The sequence below is a fragment of the Gigantopelta aegis genome, unplaced genomic scaffold, assembly GCF_016097555.1.
Source record: "Gigantopelta aegis isolate Gae_Host unplaced genomic scaffold, Gae_host_genome ctg2976_pilon_pilon, whole genome shotgun sequence".
Lineage (NCBI taxonomy): Eukaryota > Metazoa > Mollusca > Gastropoda > Neomphalida > Peltospiridae > Gigantopelta > Gigantopelta aegis.
Genome location: NW_024533126.1, coordinates 1 through 11,349, shown reverse-complemented (window position 1 = coordinate 11,349; position 11,349 = coordinate 1). Strand labels below are relative to the sequence as shown.

The 11,349-nt window shown below is 33.9% G+C and overlaps 1 pseudogene; it reads right to left on the bottom strand.

Moving 5' to 3' along the window:
- Nucleotides 1-6,382: 6,382 nt before the first annotated feature.
- On the bottom strand, nt 6,383-10,386 carry LOC121391804 (annotated as a pseudogene).
- Between the last annotated feature and the right edge of the window lie 963 nt (nt 10,387-11,349).

The window sequence follows — 11,349 nt, the reverse complement described above, 5'->3', positions numbered from 1 at the left end:
TTTATACCTTTTATAGCTGGAGTTCTTTATTCTATTTCATATTCTATCATTGTTCCTTCATTGTGGAGTATTCCTGGGTTTCTAGTTGAAGCAAATCAAGCTGCCACAGCTTATGGTATTGCTCATTGTATTTTTGACTTAGTATTATCAGGTCTTACAGTACTGACTGGTTTATTAGTAGATGAAGGTGGTTACTTTGTAATAGAAATAATGTTCAGTCTTCTCCTTTATCTTGGAATGATGTCGACAATTTTATTGTGGATAGTAGATTCCACTTCCCACAAACCAGTGATTAATGTACATGGTCACTGTGGACAAGAAAAAGCTATTGAATTAGTAACTACTCTATTCAATTCTACCTAACTATTGCTTATATATATAATGCTATTGTTTTATAGTTTTTATAATTACTATGCAAAAAACTGCTGACAATATAACTTGGAGTATGAGTATCTAACAAAGTAAACTAAGAGTGATTTTTAAGAGGTAGAATGTATACTTTCTCAGGACATCAAACAATGGAGGTACAATAGTCTGGTAACCATGGTACTCTAAACAATTAAAATATATTTTATCATAACAGACTGCCCTCTGGCTTATCACAATAACAAAACATATACACTCATTTCACACATGTATTCATCACATACCAACTTAAATTAGATCACTTGCATTTCCTACAGTTAGTAATGTACGCAAGTTTCTATTCCATTGAGCCATTGCCTAGCCTGCAAACCAATGACTATTACATTGGCACTAATTAGTTGATAGCATTGTGAGATACTCAGTCAGGTATCAACACTGGACTAATTGGAATCAAAGTGGACAATAAGGACATTAAATTTTAGTGCCCAACATGGATTATGGTACCATTGAACAAGAAAAAGCTCCAACTTCAACACACACTGGTTGCTGTCATCCTAGTCATTGGACATATCGATGTGCCATGTTGTTACTGTATGCTACACTTATTTGGCAACTTTCTACTGTACTGAGAGTCCAGGAGGATTAGAAGACATTATTATTGAAGTGATGGAAGTGGATGCTGAAAAGTATGATCTTCTCCTGTCAATATCATTTTGGCCTAATGTTGTTCTATGTCTAGTAGGTGGAGTGGCAGTTGATAGATTACTGGGTCTAAGACTAGGATGTATTCTAGTAATGTTTGACAGCTGCTCTGGTCAGTTTTATTTGGGCAATTTGGAGGCATTTGTTGATCAATTCTGGGTTATGTTAGTTGGACGTTCTTCATTGGCATTGGTGGTGAATTAATAGCTGTTGGTTGGTACTGCACTTAGTATTGTGGGTTTTGATAAATCAAATTTGAACATTTGCAATCATTGGGTGCCACAGCAGCTAGACTAGGAGGTGCTTTAGGACTTGCAGGTCCTCAATTTGTTTATGAACACTTACTTTTATTGTTGATCCTCTTAAATCGTCTTGGTACAACTTTACTAGTAGGTGTTGGATTACTTTTGTTAGGGATAGTTGCTAGTCTATTAATTATAATGCTGGATATAAGGTCAGAGAGAGTTCTTCAAAGAGAAAGACATAAATTTTCTAAAATCAAATGTAGTGACTTAAACCAATTCTCTGTTACATATTGGTTAACATAGTGATAATAGCTTTGTATTATCCTGTTGTCTTTTCATTTGTAGGAATTGGACAAGTGTTTTCATTAAAAAATTTGGACTAAGTCTTGAAGCTTCTGGAGTTGCTAATGCTCTGATATTCTGTTCTACTATACTAGCTACTCCTCTTTGTAGGATATTTAGTTAAGTTGGCTGTTTATCATGGCTATTGGGCTATGCTAGGAGTTATGTTTGCATTGTCAGCTCACCTCACATTCATCTTTAGTTATGAACAACTTTTGTGCCTTATATAGCTGGAGTTCTTTATTCTTTTTCATACACTATCATTGTTCCTTCATTGTGGAGTCTTCCTGGGTTTTCTAGTTGAAGCAAATCAAGCTGCTACAGCTTATGGTATTGTTTCATTGTGTCTATGACTTAGTAATATCAGGTCTTACAGTACTGACTGGTTTATTAGTAGATGAAGGTGGTTACTTTGTGTTAGAAATAATGTTCAGTCTTCTCCTTATCTTGGAATGATATTAATAATTTTATTGTGGAATAGTAGATTCCACTTCCACAAACCAGTCATTAATGTACGTGGTCACTGTGGACAAGAGAAAGCTATTGAATTAGTAGATTCTTATTCTACCTACCTATAAAATGTCGCTTATATGTATAATGTTGTTTTTTATAGAATTCATAACCATTATATTACTGTGCAAGAAATGTTAACAATATAAACTTGAAGTTTGAGTATGAGTATTAACTAAGAGTGATCTTTTAAGAAGGATATCCACTCATCAGGACAGTAATCAAACAATATGGGAGGTACAATAGTCTGGTAACCATGGTATGATAATGATTCATGCAATACTCTTAACAACAATTTTACCATGAAAAAGACTGCCCCTTTACTGCCCCTATTCTTACCCTAACTTGCCTCTTATTATTTCATGCGCAGTGTATGTAACATATGAACTAATGGTACTATCGATCAAGAAAAGCTTCAACTTCACGCACTGGTTGCTGTCATCCTAGTCTTGGACATATTCAATGTGTTTTTTATTGCTAATATGCTACACTAAATTTGCAACTTTTCTACTGTACTGAAAGTCCAGGAGGATTAGAAGACATTATTATTGAAGTGATGGAAGTGGATGCTGAAAAGTATGATCTTCTCCTGTCAATATCATCTTGGCCTAACGTTGTTCTATGTCTAGTAGGTGGAGTGATAGTTGATAGATACTAGGTCTAAGACTAGGATGATTCTAGTAAACATCGACAGCTGCTCTTGGTCAGTTCATTTGGGACTTGGAGCATTTGTAGATCAATTTTGGGTTATGTTAGTTGGACGTTTCTTCATTGGTATTGGTGGTGAATTGACTGGTGTTGTCACCGCTCGCACTTATTATTTGCTCATTTGATAATCAAAATTTACACTTGCAATTATCATTGGGTGTCACAGCATCTAGACTAGGAGGTGCTTTAGGACTTGCAGGTCCTCAATTTGTTTATGAGCACTTAACCTTTATTGTTGATCCTCTCAATCGTCTTGGTGCAACTTTACTAGTAGGTGTTGGATTACTTTTGTTAGGGATAGTTGCTGGTCTGTTTGTCACAATCATGGATATAAGGTCAGAGAGAGTTCTTTCAGAGAGAAAAACACAAATTTTCAAAAATTAAATGTAGTGACTTAAACCAGTTCTCAGTTAGATATTGGTTAACATATTGATAATATCTTCATACTATCCTGTCATCTATTCATTTGTAGGAATTGGTCAAGTGTTTTTTATTAAAAATTTGGACTAACTCTTGAAGCTTCTGGCGTTGCAAATGCTCTAATATTCTGTGCAACTATACTAGCTACTCCTCTTGCTTGTGTATTTAATTGGTGTTGCTGGATATCAGGGCTATTGGGCTACACTAGGAGTTATGTTTGCATTGTCAGCTCACGTCACACTAATCTTTAGTTATGGACAAACTTTTGTGCCTTATATAGCTGGAGTTCTTTATTCTATTTCCATATACTATCATTGTTCCTTCATTGTGGAGTCTTCCTGGGTTCTGGTTGAAACAAATCAAGCTGCCACAGCTTATGGTATTGTTCATTGTGTCTACGACTTAGTAATGTCAGGTCTTACAGTATTGAGTGGTTTGTTTTGTAGATGAAGTTGGTTACTTTGTGTTAGAAATAATGTTCAGTCTTCTTCCTTTATCTTGGAATAATACTAACAATTTTATTGTGGATAGTGGATTCCATTCCCACAAACCAGTGATTAATGTACGTGGTCACTGTGGAGAAAAGAAGACAATCGAACTAGTAGACTCATACTCAAAAGTAATTGCAAAATTAAATTAGTTTCCTTTTACATTGTTTTGATAGAAAAATCACACATTACTTGCTGAATATATATATATATATATAATATATATATATATAATATATATTATATATATATATATATTAAAATATACTCATACATACATTTATTATATTTATATAATATACAGCACATTTAAAGGTTTTAAAGTAGTAGATATTATTTATGACAAATTGATCATGAGTTGTTCTGTTATTTTTCACTAATTTAGCCTTGTCAGATATTCATTACCTCTCAGGAAAAGTCAAATACTGGAAATACTAACGTTACGTTGATGTTGCTAACTGACCTTGTACATATATGCTACAGCAGATATTGACAGAGTATGCAATAGGTTAAAATAGTGAATATTAGTTAGGCCTAGAATTGTGTTACAAGTACGTCCAACTTAGGCACATCCAAATGCAACACAACTCAATTGTTAACTTTAAAATGAAATGTAAGTTAAGCTACTGTGAATTATTAACTATTCTTAATTATAAAAAATAGTCTGTACTTTGTTCTGTGCATATACTACTTAGATCACCATTGGTAAATTGGATGTAGAGATGTCGAAAAAAGTAGAAATATCGTCAAAGAAGAGACTTGCTATTGCTGTTTTTTAGTAACTCTCTTCTTTGACGATATTTCTACTTTTTTCGGATATCAATTTTACCTTGACAATTACAATAGGGGTTAAATTTATTTCGGTGCCTGCCCAACATGGATTATGGTACTATTTGAACAAAAAAAGCTCCAACTTCAACACACACTGGTTGCTGTCATCCTAGTCATTGGACATATCGATATACCATGTTGTTACTGCTATGCTACACTTATTTGGCAGCTTCTACTGTACTGAGAGTCCAGGAGGACTAGAAGACGTCATTATTAAAGTGATGGAAGTGGATGCTGAAAAGTATGATCTTCTCCTGTCAATATCATTTGGCCTAATGGTTGTTCTATGTCTAGTAGGTGGAGTGTCAGTAGATAGAATACTAGGTCTAAGACTAGGATGTATTCTAGTAACATTGACAGCTGCTCTTGGTCAGTTCATTTGGGCACTTGGAGCATTTGTAGACCAATTCTGGGTTATGCTATTTGGACGTTTCTTTGTTGGCATTGGCAGTGAACTTAATAGCTGTCGTTGGTTCTGCACTTATTGTTTCCTGGTTTGATAAATCTCAATTGATATTTGCAATGTCATTTGGTTCCACAGCAGCTAGACTAGGAGGTGCTTTAGGACTTGCAGGTCCTCAATTTGTTTATGATCACTTAACCTTTCTGTCAATCCTCTTAAACCGTCTTGGTACAACTTTACTAGTAGGTGTTGGATTACTTTTGTTAGGGATAGTTGCTGGTCTATTAATTTATAATGCTGGATATATAGGTCAGAGAGAGTTCTTCAGAGAGAAAGACTAAATTTTTCTAAAATCAATGTAGTGACTTAAAAACCATTCTCAGTTACATATTGGTTAACAGTATTGATATCATCTGTGTATTTTTCCTGTTGCATTTTCATTTGTAGGAATTGGTCAAGTGTTTTTTATTCAAAAGTTTGGACTGAGTGTTGAAGCTTCTGGAGTAACTAATGCTTTAATATTCTGTGCAACTATACTAGCTACTCCTCTTGTAGGATATTTAATTGATGTTGTTGGGTATCAAGGCTATTGGTTTATGCTAGGAGTTATAACTGCTTTAGCTGCTCACTTCACACTAATCTTTGGTAATGGGCAAACTTTTATACCTTATATAGCTGGAGTTCTTTATTCTATTTCATATACTATTGCTAATCCTTCATTGTGGAGTCTTCCTGGGTTTCTAGTTGAAGCAAATCAAGCTGCCACAGCTTTTGGTATTATTCATTGTGCCTATGACTTGGGAACAGCAGTTCTCACTATTGTCACTGGTTTACTAGTAGATGATGCTGGTTACTTTGTGTTAGAAATAATGTTCCAGTCTTCTCCTTTATCTTGGAATTTATCAACAATTTTATTGTGGATAGTAGATTCCACTGCCACACACCCATGATTAATGTACGTGGTCACTGTGGACAAGAGAAAACTATTGAATTAGTAGACTCTTATTCTAACTAATTGCCAGGACACAATTAATATTCATTGTTTTATATTTTGCTCTTTTAAAAATCATACAAGAATGTCTCTAAAAATAACTACTAAATAGCGTAGAAGTTAAAATTCAATAGAGTTCAGGCATATGAGTGTTAAGCTGTCCCAATAACTCTTCATTGATTTGTGGATAGCCTTGTAAATACTCACTCCTATCAGAAGATCCCAGTACAGTACTGCCAAAACAATGTCACTAATGTTTTAACTGACCTTGTACATAATGCTGCTTGCAATACAGTGGTATATGCTTGACACCATACTTTAAAGTAGCTTGAGAAAGAAATAATAAAGACAACTAATCAATGATGTAAACAAAATGTCAAGTACTTGAAAAACATTCCTCTGTAGAGAAGCTTCTGAGATCACAACCAACAATTGATTCCAAAAATCGTCTCAAAGGAATAATGTCAGCTTGTCTTCCGGTCCTTTTCAAGAGAACAAGATAGAAGAGCTCAGTATGCTAGGTTGATTACCAATCAGTGAGAAAGTCTTCAACATATGATGATAAGAAACTTGGAGGTGGCATGTCTCCAACATTTTCAACTGAAAGGAAAAATACACGTGGTCTCAATATTCCAGAATTTTTTTAGAGTCTGAAACTGAGACTGACAATAACTTACAAGCACTTTGAGGAGGAAGAATGTCGTAATGATAGAGCACAGGATGTAAAGAAGTTGCTAGTGTCTGCTTCAATTGGATTACCAGTTGGCTCTGTCTTCTCGTAAAACATCTTCCCTATTGAAAAAATAACTATGAAACTTAACATTTTTTTGTTATAAATTTACCCTGGTCCCGAGTAGGATTTACCATATTCAAAGTTAAAGAGAACCACTTTGCCAGGTTCGTGGCCAGTTTAAATCTAAAACATAATTGTGAAGTATAGGTTATATGCCAAAGTCAAATGAGCAATCTGATTGGTCAATTAAGGCATAGCATGGTACAATGTATAGTATACCTCCAGCAAGATGTCTTACCTTTGAAATCTCCAAGAGCATGCATTGGCACTTCTTCCAAATATACAACAGTATCATTGTCTCCTATAATAATGATGGTATTATCATTATACTATATGTCTTCATGAAACATTATTGATTCTCTTAAGCCCAGAAGTTCAATCTCTCCATTGTAATGCAGACTGTGTCTTCTTATAAAAAATTAGAGATGATTGACTCAATTAAGTTAAACAAACTAAGTATTAAAAGATTTACCAAAAAGATTCCCCAGTATTAGTACACATATGACCATTATATAATAGTTAACCAATAGTAGTAATAATCAGATCCCTTCTCACTCCTTAAACATAATCTTTAATACACACAAAACTTTTAACATATTCCACTACATCATTACACAAATGACTGTACTTACTGAATATCATGACCTCTCCTAGGACACACTAAACATTTGATAGAGTCCCTGTAGGGAAATAGTTAAAGATTATTATATCACTCTTGTTTCAAATAACTCACGGATGCTTCATTGATTCTTTTAGTAAGGTGATAAAGAAGGTCAGTTACAGGCATAGTCCCTGATGGCCATCTGTTGCCATGTAACGCCACTCAAGATGTCGATACAAAGCCCTTGCTAATGCAAAGATAGGGAGGGGAAAAATTAAATATTTTGAATATGAAACTGACTTTTATAACATGTCTTTACCTGTATATCTGAAAACATGAATAAAACCACCAGCAGATTTCTTGTAATCCACTGCATGGCTAGCTACTCCAGCTGTAGGTAAGCAAACAATGGGAGGTTATAGTCTGGTAACTATGGAATATAATTGAGTCTATCATAACATTACGATAAGTGTATATTGAGTTATCTTTTGACATGGAAAACTAGCCTTAGCGTTTTATCTTATCTTGATATCATTGAAATAACTAATTACTAACCAAAAAACATTCCTGGTATATATTTGGCCTCATAGTTAGCTTGCATATCTGGAAATTTTGCCTTTAGATTTTTGAGTCTTTCCCAGATTTGAGTGTGTGCCAAACAAAGAGAAAATCAAACTAGAAAAACAATCAATCATCATTAACACTAGTAGACAGACAGACAGGGAGACAAACAAACAGACAGACAGACACAGACAGAAGACAGGGAGACAGACACAGGGAGACAGGGAGACAACAAATAAAAAGAAACAAAACTACTAGACCACTAAAGCAGTTCAAGTAATATCTATCTATTTTAATCCACCATTAGAACATACATTAAATCCTGTACATCTGATAATAGCATCATAGGGAAAGTAATACCCAACGCCAATTTCTCCTACAAAGAAATATTATTAGCTATAAAATCATTACATCACAAACCATGATCTTCTGTAAGGTCTCCTTTAAAATCAGCTGGCACAATAAAATATTTTCCATCTTTTATTAAGAACTTAGTACTCATATCATCAGATATCTCTATAATGTAATTGTCACTGGTTTGACTACTCAAAACCTGACTAACCATTTTGACCATCCAATGATTTGAGTTGATACGTGTCAACTAATTCGTCATTGATAGCTCTGAAAAGTCACATGACAATCACATGATAGGAATTACATAATTGCATACCTCAGATCACCAACGTAATGTGTTTGATATGCCATTTAATACGAGACCTATAAGTGTAATAGATTTAATTGACAGTCATATTCATTATACCTGCTGGCCATGTGTATATATGCAGCTGAACCAACAATGTTAGCAGCTGTTTCAAAAGCAGCATTACCTAACAAATACAGAAAGTGGGTGTGTCTTTAAAGTAAGAGTTCTTACCTCTACCTAAAAATGAGGACCACTTTGTTGATGAAGTCATCGGGATCATAGACATATTCTCATAACCCTACATACAATGAAAGACTGATACCATTAATAGCAAGTGATTGCTTACATCAATATTTTCAATTTCCAGGATAATCAGGAACATGTGGGTACCCACAAACCAGTACTATTGAATACATTAATAAATAAGAGAAACAGAAAAATCCAAAACTTCTTTCTTCAATTAAATTTAAATAAATTATAAAGTCTTCTCCACAAGACAATCACTTTATTTAAACTCTGACTATACTACCTCTATAATTATTATGTGACCTGATTTGCAAAAAGGGACCACTTCTGTCACAACATTTGTGATCTATTTATGAAAAAACACTGTTAAAAACATAACAAAAACAGTTTTGCACATATATAGAATAGTTATCATATGTACCAACTGTATGTATACAAAACTGAGATGTTTGAGATGTTTTTAACAGTATTTGTTCACAAATCAGGTCACACAAATGTTTTTTGACAGAATTGGTCCCTTTCTTGCAAATCAGGTCACATATATTGATTTAGTTTACCTCATAATCAAGACTCTACATCTGTAATGTTTATTGTTTTGATCAGAAAGTTCAAAAATTTCTGTTCTTTTGAAATTCTTTTTATTTCTGTGTTATATTGAATATTCAGGTTTAAGTGTGGACCCAAAATCTTGAAAATATCTAACCTATACAATTATTCTATTAAGAATATTTATTTGTTAAATTACCATATCATCAGCATGTGGAAAGTACTCCTTTTGAATAAAACTTCATTTTCAATTTTGGATTATCACTGATGATGTGAGTTCCAATCATGTCTAAAATTGAATTCAGAATTTGTCGAACCTGAAAAACAATAACTTCAAATGAAATGGCCATGTCGTCTTCATAATACCAGTATATCTTTTGTTGATAGATATCAGTTTTCTGTGTCTTGGATAATGACGAAAGAAGGAACCTAGGAGAAAAGATAGAAAAAACTGTACAGCCCCACTCGTTTGACATTAACTCCATATACTTTACATTATAGTAATCTCATGTACTGCATTTATTGGGTGTGGCACATATAAAGATAGTAAACCTACTTAATATAACTATAACTTAATAACTATAATTAACTTGTAACTTAATATAACTATACATTAATTATAAACAAGTAAAACATTGAAATGTTGTCATTAGCAGCTGTTTGATTATATATTTAATACTTTTGTTAATACATTGGATAATACGGGCCATCCTAAATGCCTTATATAGACTTGATGTTCAGTAACTAAGACCTGTCAATGTACTTATAATTTATGTCCACGAGTCCCGTCAAATTCTCTAATGTGAAACTAATACTAGCATTAAGGTAGATTTAGTTACTGTAGTCTACAATCTGAGTCTATTAAGTTGCATTTTTCAAACTGGGCCTGTGGGACAAGGGTTAAATTTGAAACATTAACCTGCAGTAGAATTTTTCTCAAAAATTACATAATCTCTTCAGATGATTGAAGAAAATATCCCATCTGCATACCTATGTAGGTAAGAATCACAAAATATAAACTATTATTAATTCTATGTAATATTATCTGTAATCATACATAAGTAATCTTACCTCCAGGTCAGCACCAATTATACAATATTGTCGTACATCATCTGATGACTCACTAACTACTTACTATTAGCAGAAGTAAGACTGATGTACCCCACTCTCATCGTGTTTATGGTGGGCGGGGTTTCGTGTGAAATTGGTCTCTGTGATATTTTAAATGTCCTGGGTCTAAAGATGCGAGGCAACGCCCCTTTACAAAGGCTTTGCAAAATGGCAATACAATCCAGAAAAAAAAGACTTTAATTCTTATTCTGAAATGGGGAACTGGTTAACTGTTTTTGTTCTATTAGGACTAGCATTGCAAATATCAGGACAGACTGGCAAGTAAGTGATGTACAATAGGCAAGCAGAGGTTTGTTTTGATCTGATTGATTTGTAGTGCAAGAAATACATCATTAAACAGCTCATATGTTGTTCTATTCCATAGGATGTGATCCAAGTACTATAGGCAGTGTTCTGGGACAATCCCACAAGATGTCTGTGGAGCTAATTCAATGGTGTTGAACAATGCACAATGATGCGATTGTGATTCTTCCTATTTCAGTCCCACTGGACACAAACAGATTGCAGATCTACTAGTGGTAAGATTATTGCATATATAGTCCTTGTTTGAAATTTATGTACAGTTTTCCTGTGGTGGTCACTTTAGCTTGTTCAACTGCAAGCATATCGATTTAAATGCCAACTGGTTGCTATATGTGTACGGTAAGTCCAATACAACTCCACACTATTATGTTTTGTAAGACCTCTTATCATAACTGATTGCTGTTCTTAGAGAGCTTGTCAACAAAGCTGACTTACTATAATATAAATAGTACATGATGAATAAATCGCTAAGCGTCAACATGCATCAATATACATCAATCAATAATACATTCCAAATTT